Source organism: Neopsephotus bourkii, unplaced genomic scaffold (assembly GCF_033783945.1).
Source record: "Neopsephotus bourkii isolate Nb327-2 ecotype Australia unplaced genomic scaffold, CSIRO-AGI_Nbou_v1 NB_250, whole genome shotgun sequence".
Taxonomy (NCBI): Eukaryota; Metazoa; Chordata; class Aves; order Psittaciformes; family Psittacidae; genus Neopsephotus; species Neopsephotus bourkii.
In genome coordinates, this window is record NW_026900760.1 from 2,066,404 (window position 1) to 2,093,275 (window position 26,872).

General features: G+C 37.9%; 2 long non-coding RNA genes across 2 annotated transcripts; one reads left to right on the plus strand and one right to left on the minus strand.

Annotated features, from left to right (window-relative positions):
- Nucleotides 1-120: 120 nt before the first annotated feature.
- On the minus strand, nucleotides 121-26,865 carry LOC133208266 (uncharacterized). Its single transcript, XR_009724306.1, has 3 exons — nucleotides 26,757-26,865; nucleotides 23,614-23,793; nucleotides 121-597 (listed from the first exon to the last, which is right to left on the minus strand). It is a non-coding gene; the product is annotated as an uncharacterized LOC133208266 (long non-coding RNA).
- LOC133208265 (uncharacterized) lies at nucleotides 6,962-9,754 on the plus strand. The gene is made up of 3 exons (XR_009724305.1): nucleotides 6,962-7,260; nucleotides 7,440-7,552; nucleotides 8,853-9,754. It is a non-coding gene; the product is annotated as an uncharacterized LOC133208265 (long non-coding RNA).
- Nucleotides 26,866-26,872: the final 7 nt, after the last annotated feature.

Sequence of the window (26,872 nt, forward strand, 5' to 3'; positions counted from 1 at the left end):
AGCCATTCCCATTGCCCTTCCTATCTCTGCTGCCCTTCAACAGTCAAATAGCAGTGGCAAGCTGCTCAGGAACCCCCTAGACCTCACTTGGGCACTTCTGTCTGCTGTCACTATTCCTTCCTGGTGAAGCCTCAACAGGGCTGGTGGGCTTGTTACTAACTCCCTTACCCACTCCACTCTGGCTCTGGTTTAGGTGGTGCCTCTTGCTCTGTCTAGACCGAAGCATAAAGTGGGCATAGGCTCATGGGGAGGACCATGGAACTTCTGCTCCATTTGGAACCCTTTTAGGGGACCACCTGTCTCATCCAGCCCTTGCTGTGGTCCTCACCAGCATGCTCTTCTCTGCAAGGCCACGTGGGCCACTGGTGTGCTGCTAAACCTCTGGCTGGCTACATAGCAGTGCTGCATAGAAGAGGTCTGAGGACCTCTTTTTATTACTATTTATTTACATTACGCAAAATCATCTTAATATAATTTGTCAGTTCAGTTGCAATTGCGCCCTCATCCTGTATATGGGTTTATTCCTTCTTTCTGCCTTTCTTTTCCAGAGGGTGATCCCTTTGGACTGCTGAAACCTGATGGCTTGCAATCAATAGTCTGTAAAACAGTAAGATCAGCAGTGGAAAGATCCAGATTTTCTGCCTATAAATGAAGATTGCTGGGCCACTGAGGTGAGTCTGACTTAAACTTATTGCTTGATAGAGGAGCAGAGTGGGAGGAAAGAGATTAAAAATACCTGGAGACAATGTGGAGCTGTTAGTACAGTATTGATCCACTTCATATAGATGAGGGAAATATGGATGTGTAAACTTACAATAGATATTACTGACAGATGTCATTTTCTGCTTAAATGCTAAATCACTGATAGACCCTGTGACTAGAATTCTAAGTCCCATATATGCTGTATTGCAGCCTTGCGATTTGATCAGGAATAATTGCCTGGTCATAACATCAGTTTTTCCAACGAAGGTGAAACAGAAGTCTAGTTTTTGGTTTTATGCTTTTAATTTTTTTTTTTTTCTTTGTGTGTGTTCTGGGGGATGTGTGTCTTTTTTGAATACCAGTAAGATTATGTTTAGTTGTTCTGGGCAAATAGGAATATACAAGACTTGAACAGAAGTGCTATAGAGTGACATGCTTTGATATGAATGCAAGTTTAGAAATGGTTCCTAAGAGGACAATTTGCCTAATATGTGAGTAAGGCTGGGATAACAGTACCACATTGATGGAGTAGCAGCAAGAGCATGGGGTCAGTGGGTGAGTGGCAGACCTGTGTTTGTATGCTTATATGGGGCTGCCTCATGGCACTGCCTCAGCCTGTTGGTTCAAAGGCAGGGTGTCATAGCCAAAACTTGTATTAAGCACTTAGCTCTTACAAAAAGAAAAGAAAACAAGTTCTTCTTGATTAGAAGATTGAAGATTCTTTTGTGGCTTGAGGCTGTCGTCTCATGAACAGTTCCAACAAGTTATTGCTGAAGTGATTACAGGAGTGTTGTGGTAAGTATTCGAAGTTCACAAGTTAAACCCTAAGTGAACTGACCACAGCAGCTGGGTGACCTGTTTCTGTGCCTGAATTAGCCAGTCAGGCACAGACTAGTTAGCTGTGTAAATACTCACGATCATGTAGGCTTTACATAAGTTCACCATCTCAAATTCATGTTCCTACTACTAAGACAGTTTATTAAGTACTGTTAAATATTTCCCTCTTATTACTGTCTGGAACTCAAATCAGAAAAGCTACAAGAATTATTTAGGTCTAACAATGTTCAATTTCTTTCTGAAAATTAAATTAGCTGGAATCAATTTGAAGAAAATGAGGTTTTCCTCATTGAGATGGGACTGAAAAAGATAATTGGAAGAAGCACAATAAGGAAATAAAGAAAAGAAAGGCCAGGCAGATAGAGCAGGTATGTGACCATACTTTTCATGGACATTTTGACTTTCTTCCTATGTTCATTTACTTTGTCATACAGCTTCATGACATACAGTTTCATGTCACAGAAGCAATAATCTTAACAGGAAACAAATTTCTGTCTGTGACCTAATACAACAGAGACAAGTATTTATATATTTAACTTCAATTTGGGTGCTTGTGCTGAAATCAGTGGGAGTTAGAGGAACTTAAATATACTTACAGATCTTGTGACAGCTCTATTCAAGCACTGGTTTTCAAATCCACAGATAGAGTTCTGGTTTTGTTAGGGTAATGATCATAGAGCATTTGTCTATTTCTAATTGATACAAATAAATATTAATTTCCAATCTGAATCCAACCCTCAAATACCTAGACATTTATTGTTGCAGATGCTGAAAATGCTGATGAGAGCTGGATGAGCTTTCTAGCTGCTCTGAGGAAACCTCTCAGAGCTGTTTCCTCTGCCAGGTTCCTGGCAACCTCTTTGGGTACTTTGGGATGTCTGCATGGCACTGGGCCCACTGTACTGCTGAAACTCTGAGCATCACAGCAGTAGCCATAGGTTTGTCTCTGGGTATATTTACTTGGCTCCTTGCTCTTTCCAGCTGGCAGACACTGGAATACGAAACTGTTCTTCCTCTCTAGATTCCTTCCTTTCATGTCATATAAGGGCATGCACATATTTAACATAGAAAATCACAGTCTGTCAGCCTTGATACTACTATTCTCTTTTCCTAGATTAAAAAAAAACTTATTCATGGTTAACTAAAGCTTCAGCTGATTTAGAGCACTGCAATTCATTGACTCAGCAGCAGTGTCAAGAATATGGCCGCTTCCAATTTTTTCTCCACAAAAGTTCGCAGGGTGCTGAGGGTCATTTTCAAGGCTTGTGTCTACCTAAGGCATTTGAAGGTCAAACCCAAGTGGTCCGTGGTCATACTCTGAAATCAAGTTCTTCCAAAACTGGCATCTCCTGATAAGGCAACAATATGCTGGATGCAGGGTTAAGAGATTTCTGATTGCTTCTCTAGGGTTTGCCCATGGGAGTAAGCATGGTGACCTTTGCACTCCTGGATAGTGGGTCCCAGCCACAACCTTTTTACCAAAGAGATCACTATCAACCAAAAAAGAACCTCAAACTTCCTCTCAACATAAAATAAGGCATCCCAGCAACTCAGGCAGAGGCAAATAAATGTTGAACAGATCTTTATGAACTGAATTCAGTTCAAACTGAAACTTCATGTGCATTGGCAGTACTCAAAGTATGGGCTTTTGTTTCTTTTTCTTTTTTTCTTTTTTTTCTTTTTTTCTTTTTTTTCCTAAGGGAAAAGCTGAACAGAGCTTAGGAGGTAAACCAGAACTTGACAGGTGGGTACGGGTGCAAGGTTTGTACTAGGTGTTAGCTCTTCCTTAGGCACCCAAACGAAATAAGAAACAGCTAAAGGCTTCTACCACCCAGAGCTCTTCATGATGTTTATGAACAGGCTTTGAAATCTCTAAAATGTTGCCAATGGGTTTTGAAACCCAAATAGGATCAGGGCATCACAGCCTGAGAGTTGTGTAAAGCTCCTGTTTTGTGCTGGTGCCCCCCAGCACAGAGGATCTGCTCTGGTTTCTCAGGGACAGCGTTTGGTTGTTAAATTCATTTCCCACAGGGGCTTTCTCCTGTTTTCCTGTCTACTTCAAAAATGACAGGCAGAACCAAAATCCCATTCGATTAAAAGAAAGTGAAAAAGGGAGATGGAACTCTTTGCAAACAAACCAAAACAGTTTGAAATTTTTACTTCAAAAGCACCACAGTATTTTACCAGCAGTATTTTAGCAAGGGCTGAATTCATTAGCACTGCCTTATTCATGCTGCTACCATTAAGAGTTCTACTGTTCAAAAACACTTTAAAGAGGCAACTGGTTTACTGCTTTGAAATATCTCTGCCCAGGAGTGAATTTTTGCATTCATTTTCAAAACAATCAGTCTTCCATGTGGAAGCTGTGTAAGTTTATGTAAGACCATCAGTCGTCAAAGACAAATAAAAAATAACAGGCTTCCTTATTCTACCCACTTTCCTTTTCACCATCTCCCTCTACATTTCCTTTTCTTGTTTGTTATTCAGTATCAGGTACTACAGTCATGTGCTGGGGTAGCACGTGCATGCGTGCACTTGTGCACACTCAAGTGTGTCAAGGCTCAAAAAATGAAGACTAGAACCATCATTTCTTGTTTCTTCTTATCTTCCTTCCTTTTCCTTTTCCCTTTCCTTTATATGTTCTCTGCTAGCGTTTTGTAATGCTGTTAATCGCCGTGCTACTGTGAATCCATGCTTAACTGTGATCCTAAACTGTTATCATTTCCAGTATGTCTTGACACTGAGCAGTGGTGAGGTGTTTTTGTGGTGCCAGAGCCAAAGGTAGAAGCCTGTGACCTCTGTTAAGTTACTCTTAAGTCATTCTGACCCATTTAGGTCCAACATTAGGTGGTTGTTAGAGTTTATTCTGTCTGTGGCAACTGAGATTTAATTGGGAACATGAAAAATGTGCTGGATGTGGGAGATAGAGTAAAAAGCATGCTTTTGTTCTGAAACTGGGAATCCCGGCAACGCAGACTGCTGCAGAAACACAACTTAAGATGAGCTTAGCCACCTCAGTGCCTCTGACAGGCACTGAAGTCAGCTACTTAGTTTAGTAGTGTGAATGGACAGGAAGTCAGAAACACGAATGCAATGTCAGCAGCGAAGTTAACATCACTTCCTTGATAAAACATTGTGTGCACTGACGAGCTGACAAACACATCCATCTCATTAGGGCAATCCTGCCCTACGTGTTTCTGTAGCTGCCAGATATGCTATTGTACAGCTGCGGTCCTTATGCTGAAGCAAGATGCAAAATTACTGAAGAAGTACTTTCTCAGGATTAAAATAAAGCATAGAGATACAATGAATGTAGAATTCCTAAATGTGGATGGAAATGTCAGCACGGCCGATGCAGCGAATTTTGCAGGCTCCTGCTTCTGGATGTGGTGATAAGAAGATGACCTTCTGGTAAGTAGCCATACTCATGGGTTTCAAAGGCTCAAGTCAAAAGATTTTGTGATTTTTCTCAGGGTGATCGCGTGATAGCTGGTAATGTTTTCAAGTGAAGATAATAAGTAGCAAGTTCTGAGGGAAGGGTTTTCATTTGCTGGTAGACCAAGGGAACCAAGGAGCAGGGTCTGTTACTGTTCATAGCCTCTGAAACTCGCGCAATGGGACTTCATAGCAGGGGGGAGAAGGCGGAGGTTTGGTGAAGCGACTACAACTCCTGGCTCCGGCTCCGGCCCCGACACCAGCACGGGGGGGCCCGGCGGGTGCTGCCATGACAGCGCCGCGCCGCCACCTAGCGTCCGCCGGGGGGAGCGGCGGGCCGGGTCGGGTCGGGTCGAACTGCTGGGCTCTGGGACCTGTACCTGGGCTGTGCGTTTGCTCCTGCACAGATGAGGGAGGACAGTTGTGAATACAGCATCTGTGATGCGTACAGGTGATGCCGGGTGGCTTTTAAGAGTGACTTTTTAACTGGAAAAGCCCATTGCTCTATGTCACCTCTTTTCTATTCCATCAGCTGGTTTTCCCTTTAATATCTGTATTTGATGTAAAACTCCGTTTTTTTTCCGTCAAGTTCTCTGTCTGGGATATCATGATTAACTGCACAATTTGATGAACAGAATTGGGCCCCAAGGTAAAAAGCAAGCAAACAAAAACCACCCAAAACTGTTGCTCGTTTTCATTTTAACTGCATTTCCTGCAGTCACATTGTTTATGTTATTAAGGCCTTGATACTCTGACATACAGAAAGGCAAAATTAAAAGCATTATCTTTTAATACCTTATCATGCGCTTGTCTTGTATCAGCCTGCTAAAGATACTGGCAGAGGGAGAGAGTATGCATTTCTAAGGACAAGCTCTATAACTTCAAGACTATAGTCTCCTGAAATATATAGAGCTGATCTATAGAAAAACAAGTAAAATAACAAGTAAACTACACTGTGTCTCAGTTGTTAAACTGCTGCTGTCAGTCAATGTAATTCCCACTAGCTAACAATAAAATTGTTTTGACATGCAATCTTGCACACACTTCAATAATAGTTACCTAACAGGGATTTTCACCCATGAAAACATCTTTTTTTTCCCACTCACTTAGTATCACGAAAATTTTGATGTGATACAAGTCCTGTTGTAAAGGGCACCCTGTCAATGACAGCAGTCGCCAGAGCCACCCTGTAAATTGCACTGTAAAGAACAGTCATGTACAATACATCTGTTATATTTCATAATAAACCCTATCTTATCGCCAGGGACAGATGCTTCAGTTTTACAAAAAATACTGTCAGACCAGATCTGCAGTGCTTGTAATTGGAAATTCAGGGTCTCCCAATTGTCTTTGCCTGCTTGAGCTGCAGTCAGGCTTCAGCTTAAGCCGAGGTGGAGGCTTACTTTGGGGTAATTACAGAGCTAAAGGGTGGCCAGCTTGCGCTTATTCCCACAAACATTAACAGCATCCAGCACAAGCAGGGTCTGATGCAGTGATTACAAGACAACTCCTCTGTTCCAAGCTCCTGAATGCAGCAGAGACTGCAGCAGCCCCTGCAGCCACTCCAGCTGTGCTTGCAAAGCAGCTGGACTAAGCACAGGAGTCTGCTGATCCAGGCTTTCCACCAAGCTCCTGCTTTGAAAACTCATGCAGGGATGTGGTTTTGCTTCCAAGTGGAAGAGATCTGTAAATGATTTGAAGGTTCAGAGTTCATGGGTGATTTGGAAAAACACCCGTCAGGCTGCAATGCCCGTGGGGGACCTGTCTGGTTAGCTGGTGTGTCTCTGGGTATTTCTGGCATTTCACCTCCTGACTGAAGTCAGGAAAACTCAAAGAAAAAATATGGAAAAAATGCATCCAGACACTTCCAAACTTGGAAACCAGTTTCCTACTGTTTGTCAAAGCAGGAGTAGGTTCTTGTGTTACCCATACCTACCCGCCCCTCTTTGGACTAGAAAATAGGCACAGCAGTTTCCTTAAAAATATCAGATAAGCAGCATAAATAGCTGCCCAAGAATCAGAGATATGACTAATTCCTATTCATTAGACACATGCAATATAAATAACTACTTTTTTCACTACTCATTAAGTACAGCGAAATTCCTTCAGCCCTATCACAGGCGTCCAGGTCTGCTTCCACACTGTCTCCTTTGAATAAATCCATGTCGTCATTCTGAAGGCTTGTACTTCCAATAAAAGGAAATGGGAAAGGCTGTGCGCCACGGGCATCCTCCTCTACCTCTGCAGCTCTGGTTCCTGGGGATTTAAGAAGATGGGCTCCAGGGGGTAAGATACAGCCACTAATTTTGCTACTGGCATAACATCTTGTGTCTGAGGTACAATTCCCAGATGGCTTTCTTAAGGCATCTTATTGCAAATACTTCTGGGGAGTTTTGTAATTCATCTCAGCAGCATATGTAAACACTACTTAACGGATGCCTTTAATGCTGTCTTCTTGCTTCCAGGATTTTCACTGGGTCACTGCATCAGTGTTGGAGCTTTCCCTGGGGCTGCGCACATGTTGCCACACAGCCGAGGGCAGGGGAAACTGTGCCATTTCAGCTCAACTTGATTACAGGTTTTTGACTGAAACATGCTTTTTTTAAACTTATTTTTGTTTTAAAGAAAACCCTGAGTCACAAAAACTTACCTTGTAAATGTATTGATTTTGAGAAAAATATATATGGGGGAGGAGGGGAAGGAATTCTTCAGTGATTGGACAATTGCATGTGGGAGCCTTGTAGTCAGCAAAGCACAGTGAGTTGTGGCATAGTAGTCAGTGAGCCTGAGAGGGAATCAAGCAGGGCAAGTACTAGTATCCTTGGTCTCAGTATATCCTACTAGTGCCAATTCGCATTGTAGAGTTAATTTAAAATTCAGTAAGTCAAGGAGAAAGTGCTCATAAGACAGCAGGTACGCATCTGGTGTGACAGGGACCTGTCACACTTAGGCCCTTGATTCAAAGTGATCAGGGAAAGACTTGTGCACAGCAGGCAAACTCAAATGCCCCAACTCTTTTTTTTGTGTGATGCAGATTTCCTTGTTTGTATCAACTCCAATGTAATGGAGATGAATAGAATAAAAAATTGGGCCATCTATTTATACTCTCATTTTCCCTCCCACATCTCTTCTGCTTGTAAATGCTCCATGATTGTCCTCCACTAATTTCGTTTAACTTCAAAACTAGGGGTGGTGGGAACTGAGGATGCCCCAAAAGTAATTGTATTAACAGAAAGTGGTGATGTGAGGTCAAGGGGAAGTGCAGGACCAGAGTGCTCAAAATACCATCAGCTACGTCAGGAAAACAGATGTGCTATTACTCCTTTCTGCATATGGAAAATAGTCTCAAAATCATGGTCTACTCTGAACAGCTTAAGAAAAATTTTTATTCCGTTCTTCTGCTTTCTGCTTTTGAGAAGGGATTCTAGTTTTTCCACACATTCCCTCCTTCTTCCTCTCTCCCCCCTCCTCCTCCCCACTCCTCCCCCCCCCCCCCCCTTGTTTTTTTGGTCACTGTGAAAAACCTTCAGAAATTCATCTACAGAAATTCTTTCTGGTTTTAAAAAACCCAAACAACAAAACACAAAAAAACCAAACAAAACAAAGGAGCACCAGGGGTATGGACGTCACCGGGGCTCCTGCTTGCAGTAGTCCATCTGCTGGAGTCTGTGGATGGCTGTGGGCACCACTGGGGAAGCTAAGACCAGCCTTTAGCAATAAATGTAAGTTACACTGTTGTAGGCTTGTGCCAGAGCTTAGTGCTATGCTAATGAACACTGTAGATGTATGCACACCTAAACTTGGTTTACTAGGAAATCAAAAGGTAATGCACATTTGTAGCAGATAATAAAAAATGCAACTGACTTATCTGTTGACAGGGAAGCACTACACAAGACTAGAGCTTCGTAAGGATCCTGCAGGTCAATCTGTCCTGCCTCCAGAAACCCAGCTCCAGGCGCTCTTTTGATTCTGAAGGTATGCCCTGCCTAACTCACTGTGAGCTTAGTGAGACAGTGCACGTTGCCCAGCAGCCATGGTTCTGCATTGACTTGAAACAATGGGACTGACTGCTGTTGTGCTGGGCTTTGTTCCACAGAGGTAGGCTCACTATTTAAACCATATGTTGAATTATAGCCTTGTAAGTAGGAGGAAAACTAAAGCATATTTCACTGGGTTCTACAAAAGCACTGAATGGGTGTCATTTTTATCAAGGTTTTATGTGCACTATCCAAACACCAAACTGTTGTGCTGTAGAATGAAATTTAAGGTGAGCTGTTGTATTACATGTCTAGAGGTGACTGCATCAGTAGTAGTCCACAGTTTGTAGTCCTTGCCTCAGGATTCGAGGCTGATGCTTAGAGATGAGTTTTTGGGTGGTGAAGAAGGATTGCTAAGATTAGAGCTGGACATTTGATTTTCAGAGGTATGATGGTCTATTTCCTAGGGGGTGTTGAAGCTGCTCAGGATGAGCCCTTGACATTCAGGTAGTTGAAACACAAAGTGCTCCTATGTTTTTCTGATGCACCCAAAGGTAATGTGAGTTTTGCAAGCCAGTCTTGCTGTTGGGGTTAGGGCTGACATTCTCCAAAACTGACTGTTTGAAACTGTACCTGTCTTCTGTTTTAATTAGGTGGGGTTCATGGCTAGAAACCTGAGCTAAGCAGAATGCTAAGTGTGGTGGGTTAGTGCTGGGCTGGAGTGCAAAGGATGTCTGCTTGGCCTGCAGCTACGATGCTGTACCTGGCCTTGATTGCACTACTGAAGCATTTTGGGACATAGCTTTCTTGTGGAAGATTGGAATAAGTGGTATTTTGCCTACCACAGAGTAATGGGCTAGTAGCATAAACAGATTGTATATGTGAAAAGGTATTAATGTGCTCAGCAAGCTCCATTAGCTAATTAATAGTTTTTTTTTGGACCCGAGTTTATCTAGCACCACTAACTAAATTCCACAGTAATGCTTGCAGTGAATCCATTCTGTGGTCCTTTAACTTTTCAAGTCTGTGGAAAGGAACTTTTTTCTAATATATGTTGCAAGCTTGGCAGTACTTTCACCAGGAAAGGAACCGAATGGTCAGGATTTCTGCCAATTTGGGTTGAAATAGATGTGGAAGAGATGGTGAGATTTTTGCTGTCTTCAGAAATTCAGTTTAGCCTAAGTCTGTACTTGAACCTGATTTTAATTTGCATCTTAGCTTCACATATTGCATTTTTTACTTTTCTTAACTAAAAAAAAAATACAGGTAAAGCAACATAGAAAAGCCTAGTTTAGTTTGCAGCAAAAAAATGCTCTGCTAAAGAAGTGAGAGTTAGTGGCAGGCTAGCTCATGATGTTCATTCTTGCTTAGATACAGTGAAGGCAGATTAAGGATAAATTACTGTGAGCAAATGTCTTGTTTTCTCTATGACTCCACCTCTTTCTGGCATCCTGCCCTGTCCCCACCCCTTGCACTTGTCTGCATGTCTTAATGGCAGTATTCATGCAGCTGGTAATTTATGTGTCTGAGAGAGAAGATTTACACAGAGCCTTCCCTTCAGTTATTCAGAATATTTTAGATACAGTATTTATGTGATTTGTTAGGTCCCAAAGTCCAGCTTAAAAATCACAGATTTTTTAAGGGCTAAGCTCGAGTCAGAAAAATTTTAAGAGGTATGATTTAAACTAAAAGTGAATTCTTAGGTTGTCTCTTTACACCTGGTTACAAAAGTTTTTCTTCAAAAATAAATACAATGCCTATTGTAACATTAGCACACAATCATTTGGCTTTGACCGAGGCAGTTTGATGTTCTGCTCTGAAGACAGACAAAGCTGATCCAGTTACTGAAACCTACTTGATTCAGTTGGTGTCTCATGTCATAAACATGAATTGTTAATTTTGTATTACTCATAACAGGCGCACTGTGAATGTTTGCAGAGTTTATAAGATATCAGTTACAAATGTGATTATACCAACCATTCCTCAGGACTGACACCAGTTTCAAATTAGAAGCTGACAGGCCTCACCTGCTCCTGAGTTCACTGATAGGTCACCTTCTTGTCATTTTGGCATCCCCCCATCAAAATGACATCTGTGTTCACGAAGGAACAGTGAGGGACTTGAAGTTGTTAGAATTGTTGAAGAATAAAGTGTCATCTACTCCAGTAATGTACTGCTCAACTTTGGCCTTTCAGATGGCTTGATGCTTGTAACACCTGACAATGTTTCCAGATATAAGAATAGCTGGATTGGAGGGTTAGCAGTTGTTCCCTCTTCTACCCATGGATGCTAAGTATTCAGCTCAGCCCTAGCCAACAGGGTGTAGACAATCCTAGAGACTTGAGCAAAGAGTTTGTAAAATGCCTTTACTTTTCTACATACAGGAACAGGACATTAAGATAAATAAACATTCTTTTCAGAGGCCCTTGTTACACATCCATACTTTTAAGCAAATAATGTGTGAAAGACAAAAGATTAACATTGTTCAACAAACAACTGAATACAAAAGTTTTAAACTTTTTCAAGTTGTTGGACATTTCCATTAATTTCTTTACATGTCATTTATGCAGATGAAAACCATGATTTTACTTAGAAATATCCTGACTCTTGAAAACCTGTTTCTTCTTAATAGAAGATTCTTCATAGTCACTCAGTTTAACAGAGTTTAGCTAGGTCAGTCCAATTCCTCCTACATCTTAAAAGCTAATCCCAAAGTCTGTATTTGATTTCTGTTATTAAACCTGTAAATGCCAGATCCAAGCAATGTCAGACTTTGCACATTAGATTTGGGCTCCCTAGATTTCAAAGGAGTTAGATAAAGAGTTATCTAATATAGGTGTACCATCTATGGAACAGTTGTGCAGCTTTCTTTTTAAGGCTTGGATTTTACATGATATTAAGTAAATGTGTGTAAAGAATCTCATTCAAGTTGCCTGGCCCATTACCATACAGAGGAAGATCTCTGAGTGATGGGATATTACAAGATCATGTGCACTAGGTTGGTGGGAAAAGAGAACAGACATGTCTGTGAGAGGGTAGCCAAGGATAAACAAGATGTTGAATTACACTTTGCCAAATGAAGGGCTCAGAGCAGCCAAGGAAAATCTTTTGTTTTATCCTCACTAAATTAGACTTTTACTTTTGTCTTCGGCACTGTGGCTAGCGGAGCTGTAAGGACATTCAGTTATCATAGTTGCCATCATTCTCTGAAATGTGTCCTTGACTTTATTTTCTGCTCCAGGAAATACTATAGCATTGTTATTTCATCTATACTAAATAAACCTACCGCCAGATTCCTCATGGTGTAAACAAGCATGACTTCAGGAAAGCAATGCTGATTCATGCTATCCAAGTGTCTGATTCTTAATATAAAAGGGAACATGTTACAAGAGAGTAAAACAAAAGCAAAATGTTTTAAGAACTCATGTCATCAACATAGAATTCCCCCCACAGAGTTCAGAAAGAGAAATAAAAAATAGCTAAGGTAGATTTGCAGAAGCCACCACATTTTTTATTTTCTTTTTAATGATTTGGATATTGATCATTTTTAATCTTCTCTCAGGACAACCAAGAGATCTATTATAGCTTGAGCCAGCCATGAAAAGCAGGTCCGTTCTTTAACCTGCCCCAATTCACTTGGACATATTTTATATCTCCAGGGATTCAGCCACGAAGTCCATTAGAGCATCAGATGCAGTGAGGTCAAATCAATTGTCCATACTGCAGAGAAGGTAACCATCATTTACTGTAATTCTCCCCCGTCATGGTAGAGGAGAGGAAAGGTTAAAAGCTATATTACCATGAGGCTGTCTCATCTATCTTTCAGTATATTGGTAATACCTAAACATTGCTTAAAGAACTGAATGTATAATCTTAAATCTGTGTTAAATTGGATTTAATGGTTAGATTGCTGGATCAACACATTTGCTAATGATCTTTTTTTTTCAAAGAAGAGCATTAAAATAACCCCATTTTTAAAATATAAAGCAAAAATTTTTATATTGTCACGTCCAAAGCTATACTGAATGTTTATCTCAGGATAACCAGAATGACTGATATTTATCCTTCCCTGTACATAGATATATTTACCTATGAAGTAATTTGCTGTCATCTCTTTAAGCTGGAGATGCTGCGACAGTCCAAAAACAAAAGAGGAAGTAAATTCAGGATGTATATTTTGCACTGTAAATCAAGCCCTTATGTGTTTGCACTCTAGGATGGGCAATAATAATTGACTGAAGCAATCACTGCTGTGGGAAAACAAACGTCCTGGCAGTGTTGCATCTGAAGGTCAAGCCTGATGACATAGTAAGCACCTGAACTCTCACTGACTCCTGGGGAGGCGGAGGGTGCTGAGCACCTCCTGAAGCTGGCCTGGCAGGGACAGATTTATGCAGCTGCTGGAGCTGGGGGTGAGGATGCTTTTTCTCTCCCACCTCCTTCCATTGGGGCTGCAAAGTCATTTATTTCCATCACAGTGCTGTGGCATCTCTCTGACTCCTGCGCTCCATGTGTTAACTGCATGAAACCAGAGAGAAAATGCAGTTCTGTGCCAGGGACTGACTGTGTATTCCTCCTTGTCTGAACATTTGCACTGTGGCCCTGATTAATGTCTCATGAGATGATGTGCATGCAGGGGAACCATGCCCACCCCTGCCATGGGTGTGAGAGCTATGGCACTCTGGCCTGGTTCTTGTAGGACCCACTGTTGAAATGGGAAGCAATAATGAAGCTCAGATTTATTCAACTGTTTGTTTTTTCTAGGTTAATCTTTTTTTTTTCTTTTTTTTTTTTTTTCATAGGGTTTCTTTAATCCTGAGCTGTTTTCATTAAGAAAGTGATTGAATGAAGGGGATACCGAGATTTTCCATATTCCAGAAATCTAACATCTGTAAAAATCAGTAAATTTGTCTCTCTCTCTCTCTCTCTCTCTCTCTGTGTGTGTGTGTGTGTGTGTGTGTGTTTCAGAAGCTCAGCTGTCAAGCAAACACACCCATGTATTTAAAATAGAACCAAAGTAGAAAGAAACAGAAGATAGTTAGGTACTGTTCTTCTAGTAAAAGTGTATAAAATATATTTTTGTGACTGCCATATATTCATGATACTCTTCTTGGGAGACAGTGGGGTGAATTTAGCAGAAGTGTAAGAGTTGGTGTAGATTACAGATTAGTAAGTATTTTTATTATGAAACCTATTTTTAAGGTTTTAGTTAGGATTTAATGCTTAGCACAGTAAATTCTAACTTCAGATAATGTGGGTATTCAGTAACCATAAAAAGAAACTGGTAAAAGTTTTGTGTGTGCTGAAGGAGAGATAAATGTGCTTTAGATTAGGTGTTACATACCAGTCACTTAAATGCTTTTCCTCTTCTTTATTCTTTTTAGGATTTACCTTAACAGAGACTGCGTGGCTCCTTTTCCTCAGTTTGTGTTACCTACATCTCTGAATTCATTCCTATGGATGTGTATTTGCAGGTCCTTTGCTAGTCTTCACAACAGTGCAGTTTACCGTTGTCTCACTGAATAGAGAGAAGTACTATGAATATATACTGGATGACAACTCCTTACAAAATTAAGCACTAAAACAGCTAAAGCTTTTTCATTTTAATATAAAAATTCTGAAGTAAATAATGAGAATGTAAATCTAAGGAATAAATTCATCCAAGTCTGGAAAGAAATGAAAGCTTAAAAAGATGCTTTCCTTCATAATAGCACAAAATTAGGACTGTATGTCGCTTGCATGGTCTATTGCTTCCTTGTTCTGGAGTACCTCTCAGATAGCTCACAGCTTAGTAGTACCCTCTCTGCTAGCACATGTTCTGCAATGCTAATTGAGAGAATGGTCCGCTGGGTTATTTAACTGAAACCGGAGTCTCAAAGATCAGACAAGCTTTGCTGTTCCTCAGCTTCAATGGATATCACAGCCCTGACTGAAAGAGCACTGAACTTAATAGAAAGGCTTTGGATCTGGAAAACTGCTTACTGAAATCAATGAGGGAAAGAGCTTTAACTCCAACAGTTAACACTTCATTCTGGCCCTTTTCTCAATAGATACAAACATTGGCTCTGTGATGCCTAGTCATTTTTTTAAGATCAATAAGGCAAACCTAAATTGTGCAGCAAATGTGCATTTACTATCTGCTGTGTTAGCATTACAAGTCAGATCAAACTTCTGAAATATAAGTGTTTGATTTTACAATAATTCTACCCTCTGCAGAAAACAAATGCATTTTTAAGGAAATCTGTTTAACCAGGAAAATCACTAAGGAATTCCTCAAGAGTTGTAGATAGCTCTTAGTTGACAGACTTCCTTAAAGATCTTCTTTTTCTATGTCTACAGTAATTAAAATAAAAGTTGTCCTTTGAGTATTTGACATTGGCAAGATGTACTTAGTTTAATTTTCTCCAAATGCTAAAGAGATTGCTACAGTTATGTGGAAATAGTTAGGTTTCATGAAAATGAGAGAGATTCAGATTATCTGTATTTGGCATAAGGTAATATATTCAGATAGACTTTTCTGATTCTCCTGGTCGTTCTAAGGGAGTGTAGTAATTGCCTGCTTGTCACATCAGTAGTTGGTGGCATTTCAGAGAATATCAGTGTACGGCTTTGGGGGAAAATTCTCTGCTAAGTAACCAAAAAAAGGCAGTCCTGATTACAAAAAGTGGTGACATTAAACAGAACTGTTCTGAAAACATGCATCAAACAAGCAGAAGAGAAGTGCAGTTATGAGCAAGTCTTAACCTGTGTGCAGCTTGGGTTGTGTCATAACATGACTGTTTCACATTAAAGATGAAACACGAAAGCACTAGCAGGAAGTTACCATCATAATCTTTACTTTTGAAAAGTACTTGCTCTGTTAAAATGTAAGATGTCTTTCATTAATAAGTATTTAAATCTATATAAAAATGTTTCCTACAGAGCTATAGGCCACCAGAGAAGACATCTATTGCCCCTTCTTCTTCCTGTCTTTTCTTTAAACAGCAATAAATAGGGTCAAAATTAATTACTGCAGATTGCCTGGAGTCTCTTGATATTTACTGAAAATTTCAAACTAATGTGGAAAGTTCTGGAGATTCTTTCTACGCAAGTATGCACCTTCCAGAATGCATATTTAGTGATTAATTTCTGCCTTGTGCTCAAGTCCCCATCCCCTTCTTGCCCCAGTCTACAATATGGCATCTTTCAGTACTGGGAAGTCTTATTTGTGTGAGATTACCATGACTTGGTGCTCTCTGATGTCCACACTGAGTGAATTGCACAAGAAAGTTGGGGTCTTTATGCTTTCATGAGGCTATTTAAGTCTTTTGAGTCTGAAATAATAGATGAAAAATATGAAAAATTCAAAATGGATAAAAAGTTTAAATTTTTTGCTAAATTCTTTATGTTTAAATCATGAAACAGGCACTGGTATTTGTGACCAGATGGAAACAAACTAGCTTAAAAGGAACTCATAAAAACCAAACCTAAGTGATTAAGTAAATCATTTGATATTTACTTTAGGATTAGATTTTGTGCTGAAATTTCTTATAAAAGTTCTTTAGAGGCTGAGGTTGCACAGCAATTGGTGAGGGAAGGTTCTTGCTTTATGCAGATCCATCTGCCTAGCTTTATAAGTTTATTATTAACTGCCTATAATTCTATGATTAAAATATCAATGTGTACTTGTCCAAACCAGTACAAACGTGAGAAAATGTATCAAAATGAAATATTATCCAGAAGGATCTTCTTTTTTATTACATGTTTAGTTTAAACCAATTTGTCAGATCAATTCAAGCACAGAAGTTAGCAAGATTTTGAAAACCTAAATAGTAGAAGAAATATTTCCATCAATCAGAAAAAAAAACCAAAACAACTACTTAGTCCTCAGTTTCCTCACTTCCACCTCAGAGTTCAGTGCTTTATGTAATCTGCTGCTGAAGGGAAAGCTGAAGGAGAAATCTGCTTTAAACAAAAGTGAATTTAAGTAATCTATTTTCATTACTGAAGCTGAGGAAAATGCAAGCTATGTGACAAGAAAAAAGTTATATTATTAGAACAGGAAACATATATGTAAAAAAAAAATGCAAAACATAGGAAAACCCAAGGAAATGAGATGATTTTAAATATATATTTTTCAACCATGCAAGATATGCCTTTCAGCACAGCATAGGATATAACATTAATCTTATTTGTCTGGGAGTTAAATTCTGTATATATTTCCTCGCAGTCAGGACTGCTACATTACCTCATTTTTACCCACAGAAGCCAAACTGCTAGCTTTTTGGAGACTGCTAGCAATAAATTTTTTTCTATGACAATTAGTTCATTACTAATCTTGACCATCTTTCCAATGAACTCATGAAAAACTCTAATACTGAAAAGCACCTCATAAATCATTCACAATAATCTACAGGAATATTGAACATTTGTAAATATGAACTCCCTTTGCAGGGTTTGTCTCTCTTAACTTTTCTTCCTGAATCTTTCTTTGCTACAATTATCTTGAAATCTCTATGAAAGAAACCAAAGGAATGGGAACTCAGGTTAGTTGTAATATTAGTCATCTTTCTAATGGATATTCTATAGCTTGTCCTTTTTTCCACTTCCTCTTACCTGGTCCTTTCATAACTCAGACAGTCAGACAGACTCTTATATACCCTTTGGTTGGAGCCAATGGGTCTTACAAATGTAATTTATACAGTAGTTGATGATTTAAATGGCAAATCCCCAAAATCTTGTGCTTTTAAAAAATGTAAATCAGTCTGGATCTCATTAACAAAGGTTCTTGACTACAGGAGAAACTCTCCTGTTTGGAAAACCATTCATTCATTCATCCATGAGTTTAAGTACTTCTTTTAAGAAAATACTTTGGAGTCATGATTTTATTTTTTCTTTTTTTTTTTTTTTTTTTTTGTCTAGTGGCCTGAGCTGAATTCTTGCCAGTGGTGACATGTAGGATGCAGTCAGTGGGGAGACTTTGCTACATTGATGACTACATTGTGAACACAAGCAGCCCAGCAGTGTGCAATACAGGAATTCCAAGAAATAGTGGCTTTATCTCAACCCCGAGACTGAGAAACTTCTATCTTCTTAAAAAAAAAAAAGGTTAAAAAGGGCAGTTGCGTATTAAAGCCAAACCTCTGCACATAAATATGTCTTAGCTATACTATGTTACTTTGCTATATCTAATAAAAAATATATATTTATATATTCATATATAATGTATTATGTTTTATATATACAACTATATACAATGTCATATATAATATATAGTATTATATATTATATTTGTTATATGTACACATGTGATATATACATATGTTATATATTGTCTATTTGATATATAAATTATTTTTATTAGAAATGTATTAATACATGGGTAAATACATATATTTAATAGAAATAAAAGAAATTCTAATATAATATATTAGAATATAGTGTAATATAATTCTAGTCTAGAATTATAATATGTTATAGCATGCTAGGATCAAACAGAATCCAATAGAAATCTATTATATGTTACATAAATATACTACATAGTATAGACTAATTGAATATGCTGAATTCTAAGGGAATATACTAGAATCTGATAGAATATACTAGAATCCAATAGAAATTTAGTATATGTTATATAAATATACTATATTGTATAAACTAATAGAATCTAAAAAAGGAAATATACTAGAATCTGATAAGAGTATACTAGAATATACTAGAATACACTAGAATCCAATAGAATCTAATATAATCTAAGGAAATACACTAGAATATGACAGAATATACTAGAATCCAATAGAAATCTATAATATTTTATACAAGTACAATATGTAATATAATCTAATTGAATATACTAGAATCTAAGGAAATACACTAGAATATACTAGAATCTGAGAGAATATACAAGAAATCAATAGAATCTAAGGAAATATACTAAAATCCAGTAGAAATCTATAATATTTTATACAAATACAATATGTACTACAATCTAATTAAATATACTAGAATCTAAGGAAATATACTAGAATCTGATAGAACAAACTAGAATATACTAGAATTCAATAGAAATCTATTATATGTTATATAAATATACTATATTGTATAAGCTAATCAAATATACTAGAATCTAAGGAAATGTACTAGAATCCAATAAAAATCTATCATGTTTTATATAAGATTATATATAATTGAATTTACTAAAATCTAATAGAATTTTATTACAATCTACATGAATATAGTATATTCTAGAATATATCAGAATATACCAGAACAGACTAGAATCTAACAGAATCTAAGACTTCTATTATATTATATATACATATAGAATCTGGTAGGCTATACTAGAATATAATAGAATTCTATTACATTCTATATAAACATAATACAGAATATAATAGAATGTACTGCAACCTTAATAGAATATACTACAATCTGGTAGAATTTAACAATATAGCAGAATCTAATAAAATTCCATTACATTTGCTATATACTATAGAATCTACTAGAATCTGATAGAGTCTAATAGAATATACTAGAATCCAATAGAATTCTATTATATCATATATAAATATAATATAGACTCTATTGAATCTAACAAGATCTAATAGAATTATATTACTATCTAGATTAATATAGGATGTAGTAGAATACACTAGAATCTGATGGAATCAAACAGATTTCTAGTATATTATAGATAAATATATCATATATTACATATATATAATCAATCTGATATAATATACTAGAATCTACCAGAATCTGATAGAATACTGTAGAATCTAATAGAATCCTATTACATTATATATTAATATAATATAGAATATAATAGAATATACTAGAACCTGGTAGAATCTAGTAAAGTTCCATTACATTCACTACATAATATAGAATCTACTAGAATATACTAGATTCTGATAGAATATACTAGCATCTGATAGAATCTACTAGAATCTTATATAATTCTATTACATTCTATATAAATATAATATAGAATTTACTAAAATATACTAGAATATAATGGAATCTAACAGAATTCTATTATCTTCTATACATAGTATCTTATTATAGTATAATACAATAACATGTAATATGATTTAATGCAATACAATATAGAATATATATTAATATACCATAGAATATATAAGTTTATAATATATAGTATAGTAGATATAAGATATATGGTATTTAATTATAATATAAACAATAAGAATGATTAATATATATGTATTTGTACATTTTTTATAAATATATATTTTTAATATATATTCCTAATGAAAGATACAAAACAATGAAAATTGTACTGACAGAAGACTTTTCCCATCTCCATCTCTTATTTGCTCCTATTTTCATCTTAAGCACCTGCATTAGTGGAAGGTAATACATAAATCAGGTATCTTGCAAGCCAGAATCCTATGCAGCTTGATCACTTTTGAGGTAAAGTTTAGCTAGACTGCCTAAAAATCCTTATTGGCCTCAATGGATTTGTGTTGAATTTATTTAATACAAAGTGTAATATAAAAAGTCCTCGCTGTAGTTAATTGGACTTCAGGTTATTGCAGGCCCCAAGGCATTGTGTTTGAGTTGTCACTGCTACTTGCAAAGATCAGCAGTATTAATTCTCATGTTGCAGAAAGTGATTGCATGTGTTTATCTGGTTAGTGCTAATTCATTGTTTCTAGGTTCTAATTTAATTTCTAATGTTATTACCTGTTAAAGATAGTGCTAAACATGAGGAACTTTGCTGAAATAAATCAGATTTGTTACTGAGATAGTACATGTTTAAATTACAGAACTAAACCTGAAGGTTCCTCCAGAATTATGCTATCATAGCTGGGGGCAATATCTGTTTCTGTTATGCAATAGACCTAAAACAAACAGTGCTCATTCTGTTTGTTTCCTTTAGGATTGAGTGGACCTAAGCTTATTAATTATTCCTGTTTTTTAAGGAGAAAACATCAGCTTTACTTCACTTGATAATCCTGTTTTCTCAGAAAACACTTACACGTGTTCAAATACACAGTGAGCAGGGGCAGGAATTCTTTAGTGGTTAGAGAAGTGGCAGAAGGTTAAATCATCTGACTTGGCTGAAACGTTGACTGTTTACCCTTAGTGTACAGTAACATCTTAAAAAGAAACTTTGAGCAAAGTGGGGTGTATTCATTACTGGACAAACATGTCTGACAAGTTAAAGAATATGTGACTGCTTTCAGCTGAGACCAAAGTGCTTCATTTATAATGGAGATTACGGTAAGAAACAAATGAAGTTGTCTAAGGGAAAATGATGTCTCCTGAGCCTTTATTCTGGTTTGGCCACAAGTTAATAACACAACCAGCACTTAACAACAAAATGCAAGACTGTATTATCTTTTAGAAAATGCCAGTCATGTGCAATCCAAGCAGGTCAATTACTAGCAAATCTCCAAAGATCTCCTGAAACCTCAGAAGAGTTAGAGATGCCAAGAAAATGTCTAGATGCACAGAGACACAGGAACAGAAATAGGGCACAAACCAATTTGCAGAAATGGAACTTAACCCTTAGAGGGAAGAACCCTGCCTGCTACATATTCATTTCCATTTCATTAAATATTTATGGAGACATAGGCATGTAATGCAATTCTAAATTATGGAAAAAGCACAAACAACATCTGCACTGTTTTAGTTATGCTTAATCTATTTTTTTCAACCTTTCTGTTTCTTGCAGGTGTAATGGATGTGTTGGTTTGTTGTTTTTTTCTGCTGTTAACGTGTTAGACATTTGAAAACTAACATGTTCTCTTGAATAATTCTAAATCAGCACACACACACAAAATAGTGTAGAGGCCAGTGAAAGCCTATTCTTCAGCTCAATATGCATGTCTATGACCTATTAATATTAATGAAACCTGCACATAAGCATGTGGGGATAATTGACCCCATTAAATTCCATTTACTCATGAACTACTATGTAAAGTTTGCCCCTTAGTTATTGTAGTTTTTATCAAGGATGAAAGCTGGAACAGCATATACACCAACAGAAGTTTGTTTCAAAAGTAGCTTTGTGAACAAAACAAAAAGGTGTGGGAGGGAAGGGGTTGGAAGAAAACAAAGTACTGCAAAGAAACGTTCCGTCCAAACTTTCAGCAGCTAATGAAAATAAAGTCATCTATCTTCCTCATGTTCAGGTGGAACTTTCTGTGGTTTAGTTTATGCATGTGAAAAATGTATGAATCACTTTTATATCTTTTATCAAGTAAGTGATATAGTCTCCCTGGCCAGAAATGGCTCATCTCTTTCAGCTGATTTTTCTTTAAAAGAATGAGCCTGTGATATACAACTGTTATAGCAAACTTACGAGCAACCATAATCTAACCCACCCACCCACAAAGAAGGGAATAATAGTGTTAGAACTAACGTTGGTATTGCTGTAGTTAGTGCTGTGTAATAGATACCACTCAAGTAATTTTCCTGACATTAATTTTACATACTTTCTTGGTAACAATCTCAAAAATAAATAAAAACCTCTGGAACAAATCTGACAAACATTGAAATACAATCTTTTCCAAAAGGAGCACTCAGACTCTATGAGCTGTTGCACTCCTTGTTCTTTGTACATAATACAGAAAATCAGTATTTTTACAGTCTTATCGTGACTTCCAGGGCAAATGAAGAAAGGCCCAGAATCACACTTGCTGTTGACAGACCTGTCCTGGGTCTGCACAAGAATGATGTCTCCATCAGCTTTAGCCTGACACAATGGTAGTTACACCAGATCAGAATGAATAATCTCCAGACATGAGTTATTGGCACAATTAAAGCAAGATTACAGCTGACTGACATACCGAACAAAAGAGCTTTGGCAAAGCTTACAGTGGAAAAGCATATAGAGGAAATTCACTCTTGGCGTCAAATGCACCAGAGTAAAAGCAGGATGAACTGCTTATTAACAGGCTTAGGCACTGCAAACCAAATACCAAAGGATGAACAATGGCAATAACATCCTGCTATGTCTCTCTACAGCATGCATGCAATTCATCATTAAATTATATTCCATAGGCAGCTCCAGCAGCACATTTTCACAGTCTAATTGATACATGAGACATTTGGTTTGCATCTTCCAAAAAGAGTCAGAAGTACAGAGAGTTCTGTTCCATCCAACAAGAACACCAAAGGCCCTGTAATATTAGTTATAACTGCAACAGATTTTTATGACTCTAACACAGCTAGTTCACTCAGTAAGGTCAACAGTATGCAGTTGTGCCTCGGGGGGGGGGGGGCACATTTTACTGGGCTGTTGGGGTTTCCTCATAAGGCACAACATGTGGGTCCCTCTACAGAGCTCTAGTAGGTTTGGGAGGCATATGACAGTGTGCTGCAAAAGTGTGCTCTCTGAGGGATGCATTTTTCCCCATGTTAACTAATGTGATTCTTTTTACAACTTCTACCAGTTTGTTTGATACAACAGCCAGGTTTACTAGAATCCCTGAGGACTGTCCTAGCTGCTCCTTTGGTTACTTAACCTTGCAATTTTAAGGTAAATTACTGCAAAGCTTGATAACTTTTACTTTTCTGTGAGGAGTTGAATGTGAGTATGGGGATGTTAGCACATAATTCTTTCCCTATACCTAGAAAGTTAGCAGCTTAGCTTCCCTGGATATATTTGAACACTAAAAATACTGGTATCCAGGTATCTTAGTCTATGTCTTACCTCAGCTCTTACTCCTCAGGCAAGCTGTTGGACCATCACTCCAGAGCTAAATGGTACAGCTGCTCACAGGAGTAAATGGACAGCTGTGGCACACAACACCCTCCTCCCCTTGGGTTAGACCATCACAGGTGAGGTGCTGTGCACATACGCGAGGGGAGGCACAGTTACCAGTTGAAGAAGCTGCTGACAAAAAATACGAGCTTGAGTTTCCAATTTTTCAAGTCCTGGGAGAGAGAGTAATATGAATATAGTCCTTGGGTGAGACGCAACCTGCTAGGAGAGGTCTTCTGAGCCGAGTGCCTTCACATTACACTTGACCTGCTAGTTGAGTAACACAGTATGGCATTGTCTGATTTCTGCAGTGCTTACAGAAAAAATGATTTCATAATAAAAGCATTCATATTCACTTATACAACTTCAGATTTTGCAAGACTGTTATGTTTCTAATCATGAAAAACATGGCTTTATTTAGACTATAGAGTAGCCATAAATAAAGAGCTCACAGGAGCTGGCTGGCAAATAAACTTTTTATGCGTTAGCTATGTACGGTGAGGTAGTTTGTGGTGACAGCACATTGTTCAGAAGAGCAGGCCATATGCTGCTTTCTATTATACCAATGTCAACCCAGAGAATTTCCATTGTCTATATTTCAACCAGTTCAACTAAGATAAAGATCTCTACACAGGATTTCATAGCCTTTTTGCCACTGTATAGTATTATTAAAAAGGAAAGTACTGTAGGGGTCAAATTACTTTCAATATTGTTTCTGCTAATAAATGCACTACAAATGGTTGAGTCTCATTCATTAATCATAACAAAATCATAAAAAAAAGGGCTGAAATAGATTTCAGTAAGGTAGCAACACTGTCTCCTACACTGTTACGAAGTTCAGGCACGTGGCACAAGCCAGAGGGGTTCACTTAGCTGGCAGACCAGAGCAGGTAAACTGAATTGAAAGTGCACAGAGGCAGAGCACAGAAGTAGGGCAACATCCACACACAAATGATGAGCAGCTTAAATTACACTAATGGTAAAAGGGATTTGAATAGCTAAAACCTGGTACATTGAATTGAGAAAAAACCAAAACACTCTAAGTGTGTATTTCTGGCCTGTAACAGGACTGGTAGAGAGGAGAAATTATGTATATCTTGGAGAATTTCCCTTCTTCCCCCCATTTTTTAATAATGCAGACAAAAGGTATTTTCAGTCTAAATCATTCATTTTTTTGTGTGTGTGTGAAGTCAAGAACAATTGTAAATCTGGTTCCAGGTTCAGCTGTGAGAAGTATATATGTACATACATGTATGAACAGCTTTTCACACAAGCATACGTATACTTACTTCACCTGCCCCTGTATTTGTGCCTCCAAATACATGTGCTTCATTATGCATCCCCACAGAAAATGATAAACTTACACAAAAACATATTCCCCCACCCCTCCAAATCAAACCAATTACAGGCTGTTTCTAACAGATAAATATAAAATAGATAGATATTGCATTTCTAATTCTCAATTAGTCAAATATTGCACATGGAAAGGCAAAGGACAGATTTTATTCAATTTTTTAGCAATGTAAAAAAACCCAGAAAAAAACCCCAACCACTGCTACTCTATTTGTGAGTACTGTAGAAGAAGCTGCCACATTTTTACAATGGAACAGCATGGAAAAATAAAACTTTGAATTTCAAGAGTCTGTTTCTATGTGAGCATTTTAATTTCACAACCAGATTAGATTAGCTCCACCATCCTCACTGGAGTGAAAGTCATGAAGGTGCATTTTCATTTTTATGGATGAAACTGTTTAAGAAGAAACACTGTGACTTCCCTGATGCAAAAGAATATTGTCTGAAGAAGAAATGGGACCCAGGTCTGTGGCCATTTAGTTGGGTGCATTAACCTCTAGGCTTTCCAGCTGTGGGATGCATACCAAAAAATGAATTTCCCACCTTAAACAGATGTATGGTTAATTTATTTCCTCTGGGCTAAATTCTGCCTGTGCTTTCCAGTGCGCAATTTAAACTGCAAATCAGTAGCACTTCTCTGGGTATGGCTGTCTGGACTGGCAGAGTGATGAAGGACATTGAAAGAGAAAAAATACAGGTTTACCTGCTCACTTGGTGAAATAAAGGTGTACCAAATCCCTTTCTCCTATTTCCAGGCTCCCATGAGTGCTCTTCTGACTATTAGCACTATTTGCAAAAGACGTTTATTCCTTCTTCATTTCTTTGTTTGAGCTGTGGCAAAGCTGGTGGAAACTGTCCTATTATCCTTGGAGAAAATAAAGGATCTCCTGGGAAATGCAGAACTTGTTTTTTACACATTGACTAAAAAGTTGTGCTAAAATGCAGATAAACCCTCTCTGTAAACAGTCAGTGACACTGAGCTACATGTAGTCTGGGGCAAAGAACACATTTCATACTATTTCCCTTCTCTTTTTGGCACAGCGTGGAATTTAACGGTACATATGCTAGAGCCAAACAATAGTTTTGACAGCTGTGGGGGAAGGGTGGTAGGCATTGAGGCTGAACTCCTCACCCGTGCCCATGGGGGAGAGGGTGCCTTGCAACTAGACAGATGGCTCCTGCAGAAGGTTAGCAGAAATGTTCATGCATACCCTACTTATTTTTGCAGTGTTCATTGATTCAAACTGCCTCTGAGCCTCTCTTCCCCCTTTCAAATAGGATTTTTATCATGTTTTTAAATCTTTGCCAATTTCAAAGGCTGATATAATTTCACACAAGAAAGTGTGGGAGCAGCAGTCTTGGTTCCCCTGGATAAACACTGGACTACATGATACTTGTGTTTGATTATGTCAGCTGTGAGCTCTCTAAGTATGAAGTCCCGCCAGGCAAGACATAAATCTTTTGTCAATGAAAGGGGTACATTATCTGATTCTCAGCTGTTTCTTTTCTAAACAGCTACCTGAGGCTTAAGATAAATATTCAACATAGCTTTTTAAAAGAAAAAAAAAGAAGAACCGGAACACTTTCTCTCATGCATTGAGCATTAATGGCAAAACATAGAGAGCAGGGATCAGTCTTCATGGCATGTCCCAGGTCAGTGCAGAAATGCAGTAGTGCACTGAAAGGATTCTAAAGAGGCAAAGAATTTAATAATACTTTGGCTGTAATATACTTCATACCTTCTGAATCAGTTCCTTGCAGTGAAGCTGCCAGATTAACTCCTGAAGCAACTGGGTGCAACTCTACTGAGTTAACAAAGCTGTGCCCTGCTTCCCAGGAATGCAGTCAGTTCAAG